The following is a 19,968-nucleotide window of genomic DNA, read 5'->3' as shown; positions in this document are numbered from 1 at the left end:
CCTGATGCACAGCTTGCTTGTGTCAGTTGTGTTTGCAGTACCCGAGATTTCATTTGAAGCTGAGGCAGCTTGTGAAGCTCAACAAGACTTTGATCTACAATTTTGCAGTGAGCAATGCAGTGAGTGACTTTGATGCCATGCTGCAGATTTGGGCTCACGAGTAGATTAATAGAAGCACCAGTAAAGCGGACATTAACACTTGGCAGGGTGGCAGTCTAAAGTTTTAAGAATTAGAGAAATGCAATTATTTGAGCAAATATTGTATTTTAGGGTTTACTGTCACATTAAAATGGGAATCAGTAGTTTTATACAAAATTAGTCTGCTGAGGTTGACTACATTTGCTGCAATACTTTCTACAAGTCGTCAAACGTCAGCTGGAGATTTCTACTTCAGAGCTGTTCGAGCTTTGATCTTTGTTCAAGACAAACAATGAAAGGGTTTTAAATTATCACAAAACTTCCATTCTAAAGCTTAAATTGTCAAAATTTAGAGGTCAAACAATGGATTTTATTTGTGAAACTTCACTGCCTTAAAAAGTATTCATGCCCCTGGACAAAATTTAGATTTAATGTGTTATATATATTTTATTGCATTTTTTATGGTTAGGAAACAGCCTCATTGGAGGACAAGCGGTTTTCTTCTATTTTTGTCACACTCTGGTTATTTAAGTACAAAATCTTAACACTGAACCTGCTCAAACAGTGGAGTCTTGTTTTCTGTTGGTCCCACAAGAGTGAAACAAATTGAGGCTAAAACTGCCTTCCGGTTTTTGATGCTGTCGTAGCACCATTTCACTTCTTTTGTAGAATGCAAACTTACTTGGATCATCTTCATTTCAAAACTATAAACTATAAAATATGGAGCGTTCATTAATTTTTTCCTTTTAGACACAATTTAAGAACCACAGGTACAGTTTAGCCTTTATTTACAGCTGCCTAAAGACTCATTAGGCCCTTTAATGATTTTTGAATGTACCTTCATTTCTCAAAATCAGAATATTAAAGGGTTAAATGTTACAACAAACTAAATGCACCAGCTAACCAAAACCAGCCAGTTTAAAAAAAAAAAAAAAAAAAAAAAAAAAAAAAAAAAAGAGAACCTTTTTGAGGCCGAAAACAGATCCAGAAGTGATTTATAATGAGGTGACGGTTTTTGATGTAAGTGAACAAAGCGCATTCAGCATGCCTGCAATCACAAGTTATATGATTAACTATCATTTGAAATCAAAGAAGGCTGGTCTCGGCAGAGATTCCTGTTGTTACCTACTCAAAAATAAAAGGGAAGACTTTGCTATTTTCAAGTGCAGCAAAAATCACAATGCAATTCATAAGATAATGAGTTAAAATGAGAAAATGTAATCACCAATTCTAGGAAACAGACTGATAAAAATTCTTTCATCCAGGATATGACAATCAGATGTCCTAAGCTGAAAGTAACTGGACTTCTTCTTTTGTTTAAAGATATTGAGCTTCTCATCCAAAAGGCCTCTTCAGTTCTGATCTAAAAACAGCTACAACAAATCCAAAGTGCAGCCTATGTTAATCCTACTTGATTAAATGTAAATGTATTGATACACATTCATTATACAACAAATTTTGTCTTTGTGAGTTACAGAAGTCAAACTGTCGTGATCCAGGGGTGTTTGAGTTTTGGGTTTTATTTGTTTTGGTGCTATAATCACAAATGAACAAATTGTTTGTGTTCCTTATCATTGCCTAATGCTGGCCTATTATGCTTTCTTGAACAGGTTAAGTCTATGGGCCATAAAAAAATGTTCATTTGATTTTTTTGCACAAACTCTTTCTCAGATAAGATTTCAAGTGGGCCAGTTTTGTCTATTTTGAGTTCCTGTCAGAATGAGCTGTTTTACAGCCTCTTGTCACTTTAAATACAAAACAGATATTTCCGTTGGCTAATACACACTTAAGCTTTGTGTCAGACTTATCATAGTTCCTGCCCTTCATGTTTTGGTAATGCTTTTCCCACAAAACGTACTTAAAATGCTGTGGTTGATGCTTGACAACAGAGGTAAACAGTGACAAAATATGTTAATGATTCTTGGTCTAAGAAGATGTAGGATCTTAAAGCTTCAGCTTGGAAAAATCGTCAAAGACTCTTGCTGCTCATCACAGGATTCTGGATGCAGATCCTGTGGTCTTAATTGTTCAGCCATGACAAAGAAAGCATGATTTACTGCTATTGATTAATGTAGAGTACCCACTGGAGAGGACAGAGATCCATCTGAATGCAGTCGTCCTCAAGTGTGTAACCTCACAGAAGAGGGAGCCGGCCTCAACCTCCGCCTTCCAGAAGCCAATTTCAGAGTCTGTAAATCAGCCGCAGAACGACAGTAAGAGATTCACTGATTATCAAATTTGTCAGAAGAAGTGTTCTGCAGCTGAGGTGAGGGATGATTTAACTGATTCAAGGAGAAAACAAGATGAGGATGATGATGTGCTGCCTTTCCCCGTGCTCTCTGACCTTGATGGCTGATTATTACACAGCTGTGCACATCTCATGTGAGTCTGGCTAATCCTGAGAATTCACAGGTGAGAGATGTGCAATTACCCTGGCTGTAAAAAAGCAATCAGCATGATAAGACTAAACACTATGAGCACTAATTTACATAATGCATACCAAATCTGCAGGGCAAAAAGTCTCCATTTTAGAACAGTTTCACTTTTAGCCTTGAAAAAAAAAAATCTGTGCAGCCAAAGGCGTCGTATCGCTATAATTATTTAAAGTTGCAGGAGCAAAATGCATTAATTTCACATGAAAATTACCACAACACAGACAGAACAAAAGCATAATGCATGTTGTAGATTTGAAGCTAGATAAATAATCTTTATCTTCTTTATCTCACCAAAATGCACAAGAAGCTTTAGAAGCAAACCTCTCTGCTGAACATGTCAGCCTCCTTTCTTACCGTCCCCACGCTTTTCATTCATCACATTAAAAATGCCAAAGTAGAGTTCAATACGTCGCCCATAACAACCCAACTCTCTCTAATGTAACCCAGAAGCAGAAGGGAAATTCCTTTGAAGAGCTGGAAATATCACCGTATTTTCACTGAGGGCTTTGGAGGCATTCAGGCATCGGTAAATCCATGAAAATAAAGCTTACTCATCTCTCACTCTGAGCTGTGCGTTTGCTGGTGTGAGATCACTCACTTCCTCAGTTTTTTTTTCTCCTGTCCTCACTAATCGCACATACTTAATTGCCACTGTGTGTCACTTTAACCTAATAAAATAGCTCCCCCTCCCCCCCTCCCCCGGCCCTCTCCATCTACTAGTTGTTCTGAAAAAAGGTCTCTGTGTCACTCTCTGCTTCCTTCAATCCTCTCCTGCTCCTCCTCCTCCCCTCCTCCCTCTTCGCTGTGTGGCAGCTGAAAGCTCTTTAAAGATGCCCAGGGGCTTAACCACTTTGACATTATTACATGAGCCTGACTCACTCAAACCAATCTCAAGCTAATTGAGAAGCTTACGTCTTTACCACAGCTGCTTTCAGAGGAAGAGGGGGAAGCTCCCAGTCCGCCGTGCTGACTGACTTTAGATTAAACGAACGTGATTTGCTTCTGCTGTATTTCTTAAATGGAAATGTACCTCACAGTACGAGTCTGAGTTTATTCTATAAAGGAGAAATGACTTTAGGGGATTCTTATATAAACCGAGAGTTGAACATTCTGTTTGAGCTCCGTGTTTTGGTTGATTTAATGAGAACTCAGATCAGCTTATAGAAAAGTGATGCTTATTAGCCAAGTAGAATTCTGCATATCCAAGTAAAAGAAAAAAAAAGAAAAAAAAAATCTGGCAGCCTGGCTTAGGTGGGGATCAAATTACACTTGAGTATTACATGTGATGCTTCACTAATTAACTTAGTTTTGCATGACAGAAACACATGGGAGATGTGGCGTGGAGTGACAGGCGTTGACAACTTGATCTACCGACTTTATTCCAACAACTTCTACATAACAAATGTACAAATTTCCTGCACACTACTGACACGTTTAAGAAGAAAAAATACTAAGCTCAAATAACTGTCAGTATTTCTAGACAGTAACAGGTCTATAAGAAGTTGAGTAGATCTTCTTGTCTCTAGTACTTAGAAGAAATTCAGAACTAGTGTACAAAAGTCAAGCATAGACTGCTATTGTAGATCACTTTAATATATATATTTTTTTTCCATTAATAGATTTAAGTCAGTCTTCGCTTAAATAGAACAGCGGCTCTGCAACGTAGGCTGGCCTAAAATTCACTTATTTATTTTTGTTTACTTTTGCTATTTCTGCAGCAACTTTGTGCCCTCAAATAAACTGCTCTGAGGATGTGAAGAATAATGGATTAGCATGGAAGGAAAAAGAGAAGAAATGGAGGAGGATAAAAATAAACCCTTAATGAAACATCAAGAAACACATTTTGTATGGCTGGGACGTCTTTCTGCATCAGCTGAGGGCAAGACTTAACCAACAAGGAGGCGTAGGTAAGCTCAGCAGCATATTTTGACATCTTATTCTCCCTTTCTATTTTTACCACAGCAGATAAAATGAGAGAAATATTCTCTGAAGCTCCTGCTCAACAAGGATGAGATGATTTTTTTTTTTTTTTTCTTTTTTTGCAGAGTTTTCAAAACCAAAGCCTGACTCATATTTCCCAGACTGCTCGGTCTCCTCGCACATTTAATATAACTGTGCGGCTGTGACACAAAATGTGATAGCACCGCTTCCTGTGCCAAGTACACAGTGTGCCTCTGCTGGGGGCAGGGAGACTGGAGATGAGGGGAACTGTCTTGTCTTGGCACCTATTGGGAAGGTCCAAAGTCAGCACTGATGTCGATCATTCAGTGAAATAGCAGCGAAAAAGGAAAAACTGTAAGCAAAGAGATCGGGCAGAGTACAACTGCTGCAAAAGAACCACACTCTCCTTCTTGGTGTGAGCACTTAGCCCGATTCCTCTGAGCTGACAAAAAATAAATAAAATGGCATGCCCCCTTTTTTTGAGAAGGTTGTGGCAATCGGGAGAGGGGAACGAGTAGCTCATACAATCCTTAAGGATTACAATGATAAATAAAGTGCACATAGGCTGATAAACTGACATTTTCACTCCTTAAATCTCAAATATGGAAACACTTCACATCCTTTTTTTTTAGTCCAATCTGGAGTAGAAAATAGAGTTAGACAACCTATTAAAAATAAATCTATAGATAAATCTACCATCAACTTCTCAGCCCCTCTGCATTTGGGTTCACTTTCAGACACCTCACCATGATACATATCTTCTAACAATAAACCAATTCTGCAGACAAATCCAGAATTGCCATGTCTCAGAAGCAAATCAAAACAAACCAACATTAGTTGATTTATAAAATGTAAAACTTTCCTTCAAAACTGGAAGAAAATGAATTCATAATGCAGAGCATCACGACATGTATAGTACGTGGGTATCGTGTACAGTGTGTGTGTGCTCTAATCTGTAGTAAAACTGATAGAACTTGACAGTAAAATCTCCATAGCTTTAGGTAATTGAAATATTTATGAAGATGTTTAATGCCATATCTATTAGCAAACACAAAGCCATACCAAAAAAACGGATGTACATATAGAGAAAAAGATCCTGTATGCTCTTAATCACACATAATCAGATTAATTAAATAAGACAGTCATAACATTTAAAAGCACCTAAACCGTCTCCCTTTATCCCCTCGATTACTTTAAACCTTCTCAATGACGTCATTCACCAGGAAGACGAATGACTGTGCACCGACTTTTCCCTGCTTCTGTGACCGAGACGGATGTTCATTAACATGGGCTAAAGGCCTTAACGCTTATGGCAACATGTAGACATCGACTTTACAAGACAACACACAACTGTCAGCTGAGGGTGTTGTAAATGTGCTCTATAAGTAAACTTTGACAAGAAAAGAAATGCTGTTTAACATCCTAACTTTTAACATGAGGAGGGTACACAGGGGAAAGGAGAGGGAGCATTTATTAATCAGGAGCTGAGTTTTTCAGCCTATAGCACAAACAGAGCACACATGTCTGTGTTTTTGTGTTTGAATGCTATTTTTTGCTGTTCTTTTCCTCAGGGTAGGCCGACTGCTTCAGGCCTAAGTGATGCATCCAGCTGTGTAAGATATAACATTTTAGAACTGATACGCGAGGACATGCAAAGCCAAAATGCAGACGAGTCCCTTTCAGAATAGCTGGACTCATAAAATGTGACGTATTTGCATTTTGGCTCTTGTTTATTTTCTTTGGTCTTAAACAGATGTGAGCGTCTTCAAAAACATGAGCAACACCATCTTCTCACAGTCTGCTTTAGGGCTCAGCCTTTTTTTTGTGTATGTATGGCCAGATGGGATGCTTAACTCTCACAACAATCCCCCCCCCAAAAAAAGACACAAAATAAAAAAAAATACAAAACACACATATAAAAATACCAGCTGTGCTTCTTTAGTCCCATGCAACTGACCACAGAAGGTCATGGTCAACTGTGGCTCAGAAAGATACAAAGAAAACAAACAAAAATTTGCCATGCTCATTCACTTTAGCTCTCTTTTTTTTACATGCATCATCCTTCCATCGTATTAAACTTTCCATCCGTCCAACTATCCAAAGCCAGATTTGGAGCAGACAGCATGTGGTTTTAAACCCCTAAATCAGACGCAGTCACGTGTTGCAGTTCCGGAAAGGCTCAAACTTGCCGTTCTGATGGGCCCACAGCGAGTGCTGTGTGTTACTAGGAGGGATGCGACGGGTTCAGTTTGGAGGCCGAGAGGGAGAAAACATGATGTAGTCCTACAGGGATGGAAATTTAGATGACTTTAGAAAGTGTAAAAAGGGAAGACGGAGGACTGTGATGCGGCACTTTTAGTCTGATAAATCGGTCAGCATCATGTTCTTGATGAGCATGTGATTTTGACATGATGAGGAACAGAGAAACTCTAAGCAGGATAGCGTGGTCAGGAGCGTTTTTCAAAAGCTTTTCACATTGCTTGACATGCCGACATCCTCAAGTGACGTGTTGATGATGCAAAAGCTTTAGCTGCCCCCAGTTGATGCGGCCTTAATCCGATCTCCTTCCAGCCCTTCCACGATCTATTTACCATTTCAGTCCATTAGCCTTATTGCAATAAAAACAGCCTCAGAAAGAAGACTGATACACGCAGGACTCTTAGCAAATGTGCTTGTTGATTACAGTTGTGGAAGAACTTCTTCATATCCAGCGTTAATGCAAAGCAATCTGATGCAAAGTGATGAAATGTATTAGCTATGCACTTTTTGATAAGCTTCTTTATTTAAAAAGCTCTTCAGAAGTGACATGCTGATAAAGCTAAAGTTAGCCTTGCATGGCAGCTGCGGGGGCTTAATCTGAACCCATTATTCGCTCTGAAGGATTACCAGTGCATGACGTCTTCCAAATGTTTATTATTATTCTCTTCTAGGAAGAAGAATAACAAAAAAAGACAAGAGCTGCTTGACGTACAGTTTTGAGACAAGAGCGAACACATGAGGCACCATGAGGATAATGAAATGTTGCTCTGTTGGAAATTAGGACTGTATAGTGACACTACTGGGTCACTTTTCATGTCCTACTTTATTTGAGGGGCAAGTGGTATTTTTAAATGCTTTCTAAAAACTGACACCAGGGAGACAACTGTGTTCTGACAAAAAATATAAAGCCATGTCTATCCTAATGTAACGTGGCAGTGGAGATAATTTAAACATGAATGGGTCAACAAGGCAAAACGTGTTGCTAACTACTAACAAAAAAATGTAGGGTGATCGAGTGCTGAGATTACTTTCTTGGAAGGTAATATCAGGTACAGGAGGAAAGCAACTTCTCTATCCAATAAGAACCATCGATTTTATCATTGCTGGAGACATCCCTGGAAATAGATCACTAACCAAACTCAGGACAAACACAGAAATTCAGCTCTGGTTTTCTGAGTTACCTTGATACCATTTCATATGAAGTAAATGCTCTGTACTTGCTTGCCACTTTATCAAGTCCACACCAGTGTAAAATGTCCAACGCTCCTAAGAAGGAATGCAAATGGAGAAGTGTTGTTGTGATGATGCAGGAAGTAGGAATTTCTTAAAGAGAAGGAGGCCAATTTCAAGGCCTCAAATAGAAGTCATATATATTTTATTTTTGACACAAATAACATTGTGCAACAGTTACAGTAAGTAACAGTTACTTGACTGTGCTATAAATTAGCTCTATGTGCCTCAAAAATACATAATGCTGCTCCTTTAATAACCCCAAATCATTTGGCTTCCTTATTAGGTGCTTTAGAAGAGGGAAATTGGAGTATTTTTCATAGCTCAAGCAAACTCCTGCCTGATAATTACATAATAACTGGATGACTGTCGTTAACTTGACGTGAACTCTTTCACTCACAGGAAACAGATCATCTCTGCCTCAGCAAGGGCACCAAATAAATCAGAAAATAAATTCTGCTCACACTCGAGGTGCAATTAGCTCTTGTCAGAACAAGAGCTGTAGTGGGTGAGAAACAAATCAATTTATGCATCCGCTGTTTTAGTATATTCTTATTTAAATTATTATTATTAAGAAAGCTGTTTAATTAGCCAGCAGAAACACGGGACATCTGTAAAATTGTAAACAACCATTGAAGGCAAATACAATTTGATGGTTTTGGTTATGTGAAAGATATAATTGGCCTTATGAACACAACATTTCCTTGATGGTAGTCCATGTGCCAGGCTGAGTTAAAAGTAAGTTTATTACACTGTCCATACTAAATAGAAGAGTTCACAGCATGCTTCCAGAGGTGCATCATTATTAAATGATTAAAACACACTTAGTGGTATTCAACTTTTTTATCTTTTTAAAAAAAATAACTTTTAATGTCAACATTTCAACTTGTTGCACTTTTCAGAATCTAATGGCTTCCTCTTTAAAATCTAATTTTTTTTAAATCACATTAAATAAAAACAAACAGAAAATCTTACTGTTTAATGTATTATTATGCAATGTAGAGGGGAAAATGCCACAGCTAATAATTAGAGTTGCTTACCTGTTGCTAAAAAAGAAGAAAGGAATCAGGCCTAAATACATAACAAAAGTCATTATAATAAAATCCCAAATTATTAATGAAACTTCTGGTATTAGGTTTACAAATTTTTATTCAACCAATACATTTGTTTTAATAGAAAATGAGATAAGCATTTCTCAAAACATAAAACAACCCAGGAAGTACCTTTATGAAGAAACAAAAATGACCTGGTTTAGTTATATGTGGACAAAAATGACATAGCGAAAGTTATTGCTGATGAGCTTTTCATGCTTCCACTTGTATTTTTCATCATTTACCTTTGATGATGGGCTCCAAATCTTTGAGTTTGAAAGCGCTCCTTGCCAGTAATGCAATCATTACCTCCCTCCATAGAGGGCTGCAACCGAACCACTCAACAATTTCATTGGTAATTATAGTTGGACGAAACATGTTGGGGACTTTGAAAAATGACTTTAACTCCTGCAAGGGCAATGAGTGATTTTGAGGTTAACTATAAATAACATAAACCAAATGTCTGAGAGTTAGAATGAAAACAGGACTTGCGCTATAAGAATTAAACTGAAAACTCTAAAAGTAATGAAATACCTAACTCTTTGGTGCTACAAAGAGATTATTTTGAAGGGTTTAACTAAAAGTTGTAAGACCTCACAATAATTTTGACAAATCTCTGAATCTCAAGAAGGGGCAAGAGGTTTGTAAATTTGTCACTCAGACTTTGGATATATTGATTTAATCATCACCTTAGAACAGTTTGGGAAAGTTCTAGTTAGGTTTGACCCGGGCTGTAGCATAGGATGCTCAGCCCGTGGAAATATTTTGGACAATCTGTTTTGGTCTGAGACAAATCTGGACAAAGGACAGCTCTTTTGAGCGAGCCAGCAGAGCCTAGAAGGCCAGTAGCTTCATATCTCTAAATTGATCATTTATGAGTATGAAGCCCTGATTGAGTTCATCTGGTGCAGCTCTATGGTTCGACAAACGTTTTATTCCTTTCTAAATCTGGTCATAAAGACAGATCTTGCAGAGGTGCTGCTCCTCCGCCTGCGCCAACTCATCAAGAGTTGATTAGCCAATCGACAGCAGATTTTTGGTCAATATCAGGTCATGACATCGACACAGTGTGCTATGACATGTTTTGCCCAATGTAGATATTTTCACACATGTAGTTATTTAAAATGTAACATCAGTTGCATACTCAGTTTGACCTTATTATGAAGAATTATATGATTCAAGATAAAAGAAGAAAATGGATTAACTTGTACAGCCTTGTAATTTATCTCTTGTTAAAGACTTCTAATAAGGGAAGTCTTAATAGAGACTTTTATTATTAAGCCTCTGAGAAGACTTAGTAAGAGGGGCTACAACAATTTTGAACATCACAAAAACACCATTTTGAGAAACTAGTGTAAATTTGGGTTAGAAAAATACTGCATTTTGGTTCATTGAGACTAAAAAATGAAATTCAGTCAGCCAGTTATAGTGGCAGGAAAACTGAGCCTCTTTGGGGATGAACATTTTTATACATAAATACAATACTCAAAGACGTTAAATGATTAAAACTATGTCATTTCACCAACTGGTTTTAAAGCTCTCAACACTGGGAGTTGTTAAAACATCCAACAGCTCCCTAGTTTGAGAGGAAAGATGTGAAACTTTTAGTTTCAAGACAACAGCAACAATTTTAAAGGATATGATGCAACCCATGGGAAACCCCCCCAGGGGCTTGTTCTGTATCTGACTCAAAATAAAATGGTTCTGTTTTTAAGGGCCATTACATTTCAGTGATTCAACAATTATGTCTTGGGATGTCACTGTCTTTTACGTTAAAAAGTTTCTTTTTAAAAATGTGTCATTTTTCCAAATGAAAATCTGTGCGAACTTCTCAGCTCAAGGCCAGAACTAAACTACGCTCCTCCCTGTGATCCCTATCGAAGTGAGCAGCTTATATCGGTTTGAGGTCTACTGTATTAATCTTGTCAAATGGATTCAGAGAGCACAAATACTGCAGATCGACACAAGGCTCAGGACAGAAGACCAGATGGCCAAACAGACTGGACAGGGAAACAGAGAGCAGTCACCCGATATAAAGAGGGGAGAAAGAAGTGCATTCGTCACACTGGAGAGGAGGAAGTAAGTGAGATAAAGGAAAAGTTCAGCATAGAAGCAAAGAGGTGCTGGCAAAAGTGAGAAGTCGGCAAGAGATACGCATCGGGAAGAAGTAAAATGACAAATTGTGTCTTCTGCTGGCATCAGCTCTTAGATGTTATGTTGTAGAGTTTCCCTATGCAGCTCAGCTTCCCGCCATTACATGCAGCAAAAGCTCTGATCCCTGTTGAATTATGCATCCTAGTGCGGGAGGAAGAAGCTGTTGAGTTGAAGAGGGGGGGAAAAGGATAAGAGACAATGAGAAAATTGCAGGAACAGAACAGGTGTATCTATTACAAAGAGAGCAGAATGCAACAGTTTCCTGGAAGATGACGTAAGCAAATGTGTATCAGCGGGAAGGGAAGTGGTCTATGGAATATGACACTCCATCTATGTCTTTCACAAATACTTGACTATGATGGAAAAACAGTTCAGGAAAACATGTTTACAAAAACTACCAAAGAGCCTCATCCAATTCCAGGCCACAAAGCTCAGGTTAAAATCAGAATTAATGGTCTGGGTAACAATAGCCTTATATGTGCTTTTTTAAAAGTCTTTTTGATTATTTAAATTAGTGAAAGAAGCAACCTTCTAATGGAAGTGTAGTCTGTTTAGGCTTTGACAATCCAGAAATGTAATGTTTTCTAGATTTCAACTCCAAAGTCTTAGAATTTGAGGTTTTTTTCTTTTTTTTTTATCCCCAGTTTGTGGTATTTTGTTTTCTGTGTATTCTTACTTTGTTGTGTGGACATGTTAGTATTTACTTGGTTTCAGCGATTGATTACATACATCAACCTGCAGATGTTTCATTATGATTGTATCAGGAATTTGTCTACATTTTGTTTCAAAATAACAAATAAACACATCGTAATTAGCACACCTAATTACCTAGGTTTTCACAACTAATTGTAATTATCAGTCTAATTGTGTAATTCCTTGACAATGTAGACCCATTTGTCTCGACACGTGGTAGAAAATAGTTTCTTTTAATAGTTGCTTCTCACATCTCAGTGATGCTGAAAATAGCAAAGCCTGATTTCTCTTCCTTCAGCAACATCCACATCAAAGAGCGTCAGTGAAACACTGACTTCACCTTCTGAGACACTTTAATAATGAAAAAGAGAACATAAAATAATTTAAATATCTTCTCTTAACCTAAGTCATGTTGAGCAGATGAAACGAAAATGGCATATCTGAACTGCTGAATGTTTTCTTTTTCTGCTGTCAGAAAATAAATCATTTTTACAATGATTTATAATAATGATTTTTAAGTATCATTATTGGACAGTGTAACTCGGCCTTGTTTTTAGTAATACTTTGCAATTTTTAAAACCAATTCTTGTATGTTTATTGTCCTTTTTTCAGGGAGGCTATGGAGAATACGTCAAGACGCTTATAAATTAGAGGGGTACAATAAATTAAATAGCATTCATCATCATAATATTTATGGGTGCAATGTTGTAAAGGTCTGCTTGGATGTAATATCTGGTAGGCTATTATGTTTCACGTGCCGTGCATTTTAATTCTGCTTGCCAATAAAATATTTGTCTGCTAGGATTGACTTTCATTGTCCTCACTTCATGTAGATCTCACTTACTGAGCTAAGAAAAACAAGAAGAAATATTCTATTCTTGGAAAAAATTTGTATCTAGGAAAGTTTGGGTTTATCAAATTAAAGATTGTTGTCACAGCATTCTATAATAATTCATTTTCCTAATTCCCTATTATTGTGTAGGGGATTGTTTGGATAACTCTTCCCATTCAAGAAGCTAATACAGCAGTACTTCTTTGTGATTTCTTTCACTTGAATATGCCCAGCATGTTTTTCTGGACTCATATAATCCTGTTAAAGTAGTTATTTTTCTTCCACCAGCAATGCTATCTATTTTGACAATGAAACCACTTGCAATAAATCAAAAATGCTCAACTGTGCATCCACACGCATGAGAAGAGACTGGATTATTAAGTTTGCAGATGAATCCACAGGAGTGGGGCTACGTCTCTGGAAATGATGAATCACTGTACATGGAGGAAAGTAGATACCTGTTGCAGAAACAACATTACGTTGTTTAGTGTGGGGGGAAAAAGAAAGGAACTGGTCAGTGACCTCTTAAGTTCATGACATGAAAATATAAACTCCTGGCATCACTGATCTTGTAGTAAAGACAGTGGATGCCACTTAATACTGTGAAGATCTCAGCTGGTCAAAGTGCAGCACTTGACTCAGCAGAGACTACACTTTCTGAGCGAACCAACACAAGCATCACTCCCTACCCACCTCTTCACAAAACTCTGCAGACCGAAGGGAAAACAACAAACAGGGCCCACAGAGGATAATGAGAGGAAGCGGTAAGTGTCGTTGGCATGCCCCGGTCATCAGGATCCATTTCAAAGCTGGAAATCATCAGAGACTCCTCACACCTTCTTGATAACGATTGCGATTTGCTTCCATTGGGTAAATAGCGGTGCAACAACAAAACCAGAACGACCGGACTGCTGCACAGCTTCCTGTCTGAAGCTTTTTAGATAGTTAGTTACCGAGAACTTAAGTTTCGGTATTTTATATTACTCCTCCATTTTTATGTCTTTCTTTTTTGTGTCACGTTGTTATTAATTTGAGTTTTACCTGTTTTAGTGAACTGCTTGGATTTGCTGCTGCTGATTGGTTTACATAGCAGCAAATTGATACGTTTTTATTATCTAGTTTGAATTAATAAAATGAGCCAGTGTCTTGGTAGTTACGAAAGGAAAATATTGTTTATCTTACAAAATGAATCATTCATATTTGTCAGATACTTTACTAGTCCAATACCAAAGAAAAATGAGAAAATGTTGTGCTGTCCTTAGGAGAGGACAGTCAGGATGTTGAATTGTTACACATGGCACAACAAAGGCTCACATGATCAGATCAGGCATCACAACACAAGGCATATATGAAAGGAATACATAGCATCTGCATCTCCAACACAGACAAATAAGCCTTTGTTTTAAAGTTAAAGCAACAAACTGTTTTCTTGACGTGGTAGAAAAGAAATACTGTGTGTCACATAAGTGGGTGAAATGGAGAGCGATGCTACAGTCACCTTAGCTGCCTGATGGACAGATGAGAGTCACCGAGAAAGAGTGGCAAATGAAAAGGCAGAAGCTTTAAAAGCTTTAGGAGGGATTTGTATCCAGTAAGCCCCACATAGGATTAAACCATGTTAGTGCAATGCCTACATGCAGCAGAAAGAGTGCACACGCCAACACACAGAGAACACACAGATGGCGGCATGTGCACCAAATGACAGCAGTAAGCTCGTATACAGAATGACAGTGCAATGATACGTCAACAACATCCTGTGGTTCTGAGGAATCTTGCAGAGATGGGTTTTAGCCACTTGTTTGTAACAAATTTGTTTATGTATAAATGAGAAATTGCTCTTCTTTTTATAAATGTAAAAAGAAATCCATAAATAAAATAATGCATGAGTGCTTTTTAAATCTTTTAACTTTTTGTGGCAGGAAAGCACTTGATAGCAACAACTCTAACTCAGACCAGATTTTTTAGAGATTTGGCTTCAAGCCCATTTAAATCCATGCTTCTAGAAACTTCTTTAGGCCGTTGGGCACAACTAAAATGCAACGTCCTCTGCATTTAAAAATAGAGAAAAGAAATGACCACACAGTTAGTTAAAAGTAGTCTTTCTAGCCATGACTTTCACTAAGAAAAGAGATTTTGGGTTGAACAAAGTCGATGAGATCATAGCTACCGGCACATCCCGTCTGCCTGACATTAAGTATTGAATAACTTTCAAGCTGCGAAAAAAAAACACAGACTAAAATCTAATAAACAGCATCAATGTGGAAAATCCCAGTGGCCATAACAGTGGAGAGGTATTTCTCTAAGGAAGAAAGCTGAAGACATTAAAGTATGTGTTCACAGTAAACCAGTCTGAGTTCAACAGTGCAAATAAAAGTTATGCCTCATCTTTGCTGAATAATATCTCAACCATATGACTTTTTTTTCACACACATATAAACAGTTTTTGTGCAAAACTACAGGCCTGTACACAGATTATCCATAACTACTGAATAATATTAGAGTGTATGATTAAGTCTACATCTATCGAAACATAGGAAAGCAACAGAAAGCCAGAAGCAGTTTTCAAACTCACACAGGGACAAAGAAAGCTGTATCTCACTTTGGACACATTTCCTGTATTCTGATGAAACTAATGGAGTGCTTTGACCATGATGACCATCACATATAGCTGTTAAAAAAATTATTTATGGAGAAAAACTAAAACAATTTTAATGATGCTGATCTAGCCTGCAAGAGAGTTACAGTATGTAAGACCGGCTATCACAACAAGTCCTCTCCGTTTTGATTGACAAGAGGTAAAAAATTACATTTGAGGAGGCTGCTAAACATTTGTGAAAATTGCATACTGAAATAAGTCTATGTGTGTATAATTTTAAGGAAATATATTAATTTCATTAAGTGAAGCGCTGTGAATACATTTCAGATGCACTGTACAAGATATTGTTAGCTTAGATGATTGACAGCATGTGCTCAGCTGTTTAGCGAAGCTGTATTTCTAAATGTTGCTTTTAAATATACCCAGGTTATAACAGGCAGTAGCGTTTCAACATTTCACCTTTGCTTTCAGTCTTGCTTGACGAATGAATCGCTGTTTTCTGTGTGCAAGAAGCATCTCAGAAAAGCAAAAAGACGAAGAAAAAAAGAAAATCATTAATGCAACCACTGTAAAAAAAAAATCGATTTGTTTCTTTGAAAAGAAAATCCAAGCAGGATCCATCACTGTCACTGCAAATTTAAAAGTGTTACATATATACATATATATAGTTCCACATCTTGTTTTCTTTCTTCACTTTCAAAGAACGAAAGAAGCAACTTTACCTATTTGACTTTATTTTCAGTCGCCACAATCTTTTCCATCCCTTGGATTTTTTTCCCCCCATCTCTACATCCTTGGTGGGCGTGCTGCATATGAAGTATTTTCTCCACATTGTGAGTGACAGCCTGCCCCTATAGATAGCATCTCAGCTGAGATTTGTGCTTATTATGAAATTAATCCAGTGTGAAAATCACGAGCTGCGTGTCACACCTCAGGGAAGCCCCCTCGGAGCGCTGCGACCATGTTCCATCATCTCTCTCTGCCTGCGGCCAAGGTTGTGCATGCATCTGCATGACAAAACATGCTCCTTCATCCATGCCGCGACAACACAACGCTAATAAACCTACTACGCTCATCTCACAGTAAGTGTTCGTCGTGAAGATAGGCTGACATCTCTATTCTGGTCAGTTTTTGGCCTTAGAAAACACAAGCCCCCTGGGATTTCATAGCCTGTACAAAGGACAGATAGCTGTGCCTCCCACAACTTTTGCCTTTTTGTTTGACAGCTGCATTCAACCCATCTGCCTTCAGGATTTATTGCTGTTCAGAGTAGACAAGGTCAAGGCAAGGAGTTAGCTTCTGTGGCTTGTGAACCGAGCCTTTTGGTAGCTCAGACGCTTCCATGCATTTAACAACAAAATGAAACACTATATCTGGTACAGCTAAACACAGTGCCAAATGAACACAGGTCATCAGTCTCCTAATGGTGGAAGAAAGACAAACGTACCTTCTTAGAGCAGACCAGGAGTTTCTCACCGAGGTGACGGAGCAGCAGGTTTACCGGCGGGAAGTCCTGCAAAAGAAAGAGCTCTCATCAGCTCCAAACATTATGAAAGTGTTTTCCCTCTGCTTTAACACAAACAACCACAACCATCATTCCAAATATGTTAGTTGTGATACTTGCAAATGTATTCATAGTGGTTTTTTCACACTTTCTATCCTTACAACCACAACATGTATGTTAATATGTGTATTTTTTTCAACTTTATACAATAGACCAACACAAACCAGAGCATAATTAAGAAGTGGGAGAAAAAAAAAAAACAACATAAATTCTTTTAAAGGTTTTTGAAAAAAAAAAAAAAAAAAAAAAAAAAGTGTGCCATGCATTTGTGTTTAACCACTTTTACTTTGATACCCCAAAATACCACCAAGAGCAACAAAGTGCCTTTGGCATCACCCGATGATGAAACATGGTCCGTCTGTGTATAATTTATTCTCAGCATAAATCCAGCTGTTCCATGAAGGCCTTTGAGGTTTGCTAGAGAAAATTAGTGAACAGAAAGCCTCATTAAGTCAAGAAACAAAGTAGAAAGATCAGGGAAAAATTGTGGAGATGTATAAAGTGGGTTTAGGTTACAAAACAATATCCTTAACTTTGAACATCTCGTAAAGCACTCTTTAATCTATCAACCAAACATGAACATACTCTGGCGTTGCTTTAAACCAGCCAGGACGTATCCATGCATAGAATGGAAAGTAAAGGTAAGGCCAGCTTTAATCACAGAAGCACCAAAGAGAGCCATGGTAGCCCTGGAGGAGTTGCTGAGATGCAAAGCTCAGGTGGGAGAATCTGTCGACAAAGCTTGTGTTTATAACAAAATGTAAAAAAGTTCAAGGGTGAGGAATACGTTTGAAAGGCAATGTGTTTCAAAGTGATCAAAATGGAAGAACTAATTGCTTTCACTGCTGTAGTGAAAGCATAGACTGAGGTAATTTGTGCTAGAAAATAGAAAGTTGTTTCATCTGATTGTACAGACAAGCAAAGTTATTTGACTTTCAAAAGATGGTCAACAAGATAGTTGTTTGGAGATATGTCTCGCCGTCTTCATTACTCCCTATTGTCTCAACGAGAGCTTTATTTGTTTGCAGCATCAATTAAATTTTGGAGACAGCAAATTGTCATATCTTTATAGATAAAGAATTCTAATTAAAAACCAGAGATGAGATTAGAAAAATGCTTCCAGAGGCAGTAACTCTCCAGACAACAACATTATACAGCAGTCAAGCAGAAGCCTTTTTTTTCCCTGTTACATAATGTGACTTAAACATATTATGATAACATAACAGAGGAATAGTTTGACTTAATACAGTGGTATTTTTATGGTTTAATAAAAATGTTCTTAAGATCTTTCTCTTTGTATTTTATTCATTTGTTTACTACCCATGAAGTGAAAACGCTTAGATATCAAAGCAGTTCTTCATTGGTAAGAATGTATCTGAAACAATTTTTTCCAGTAACTTTGCAGATGAGTTGAAGGTTGGAGATTAGTCTGTAATTCTGCAGCAGGGCCCAAAACTCTTTCAGCAGTGGTTTCATATCTGCTTTTTTTAATGCCTTGGGGGGAAACACCTAATAGTTGTTTCATGTTGTCCCATTAATATTGCAGACTGGTTTGGTGGGAAACAAAATAAATGTTTTGTGGCAAACGTCTGTACATTTCAAACAGATTCCCTTCTGAGGAAGGTTGTGATGCTGTTGAAAAGACAACCTAATAGGTTCTCTGAACAAGCCATTGAAAAGCATTACAGCAACTTTTGACATGCCTGCGGCAACAATTAAAAAACTGTAAACCGGTCGTGCCGTGGTGACGTAGGGGATAGCACGACCCATGTTTGGAGGCCTTCAGTCCTCAATGCAGCCATCGCGGGTTCGACTCCTGGACCCGGTGATGTTTGCCACATAACTTCCACCCTCTTATTCCCCCTTTCCTGATGGCCTACTTTCATATAAGGGACACTAGAGCCCACAAAAGACCCCCTGGAGGGGTAAAAAAAAAAAAAAAAAAACCCAAAAAACTGTAAACCAAATATGTGATAAAAAATAAAGGAGAAACTATAGTTCTGACTCATCATTTGTGTAAATCTCATGTAGATCTTTTAATTTAAACAGCATATTTAGCAGGCTTATGGCATAATTGTGATTATATCTTTAAGAAACTGTTGAGCTCATTTCACTTGTTTGGTTTCTTTGCAGAGGGGAAGTTTAAATATTTTTAATGATGTTGAAGTTGGGGATTTGGGAAGACCATTCATGGAGACTTAATGTTCATCTTTGCATAGCATGAAACCAGATTGATTTTTGTGATTGTCGTTTTGCAACAGAGCCTTATCGTGGTGCAAGTACCTTCATGTTTGACAACTGGTACAGTGTTCTTGGGCTTAAAATCCCTAACGGGGCGGTGCCGCCGAATGTGACTGAGATTTTTGAAATGGCACATTTTCCAGACACCAAACAAAATTAACTTAGTGCCAAAAAATGGATGGTTGTTCTTTTTAGGTGCTTGGACTGTTTTAACAAACAGTGAGACACAAACGGAAGTACAGAAACGAGAAAATAGTCAATTTTGCATAATACGTCCCCTTTAGTAGCGTTGCTCATAAGATTTATTGTAATCAGTGCCTTTCATCAGAGCGATACTGGTGCTATTATTGTCAGTCTGCCAGAGAATTTCTTTTGCTGACCTCAGAAATTTATTTGCACAGGGGAAAAAAAAAACTATTTCTATAGCAGCAGTGATTATAGGCGAAGGCAGTTCTGATTTTCCAGCAACCCTTGTTTGCTCATCTATATAATCTGAGCTCTTCATTGTTACGCGCATAACTTTGGTTTTCAGGGCATGACTTGTGCTGACAGTAACAGTAAGTGCTGAATGCTGCAGCAGCGCACTGAAGCAACATTAACATGGTGCATTAGCCTAGCTTTCTTATGACACACTTTCAGCTGAGGCAGCCAGCGTGAGCCAGATCTGAGAGCTTCGCTGTGAGCCGCACGGCCTCCCTGCTGCTCATCCCGATCACTGTCACCTGACTCTTTCTCTTAATGTGCTGCTGTTTTGTTTTGTCATAATGTCTAACTAATGTCTCCGACCCTAAGTC

At 38.0% G+C, this 19,968-nt stretch overlaps 1 protein-coding gene across 9 annotated transcripts in view; it reads right to left on the bottom strand.

Annotated features, from left to right (window-relative positions):
- Positions 1–19,968, bottom strand: part of dlgap4b (discs, large (Drosophila) homolog-associated protein 4b) — a 109,543-nt gene that overhangs the window by 57,209 nt on the left and 32,366 nt on the right. For all 9 annotated transcript variants that reach the window (XM_044121654.1, XM_044121655.1, XM_044121648.1 and 6 more), the window contains exon 2: positions 16,817–16,882. The gene's annotated coding sequence lies outside the window, so the exon portion shown is untranslated. The remainder of the gene's footprint in view (positions 1–16,816; positions 16,883–19,968) is intronic.

Source organism: Gambusia affinis, linkage group LG07 (genome assembly GCF_019740435.1).
Source record: "Gambusia affinis linkage group LG07, SWU_Gaff_1.0, whole genome shotgun sequence".
In the NCBI taxonomy this organism is placed as follows: Eukaryota; Metazoa; Chordata; class Actinopteri; order Cyprinodontiformes; family Poeciliidae; genus Gambusia; species Gambusia affinis.
The sequence above is the reverse complement of the archived record's forward strand: the minus strand, read 5'-3'. Positions and strand labels throughout refer to the sequence as shown.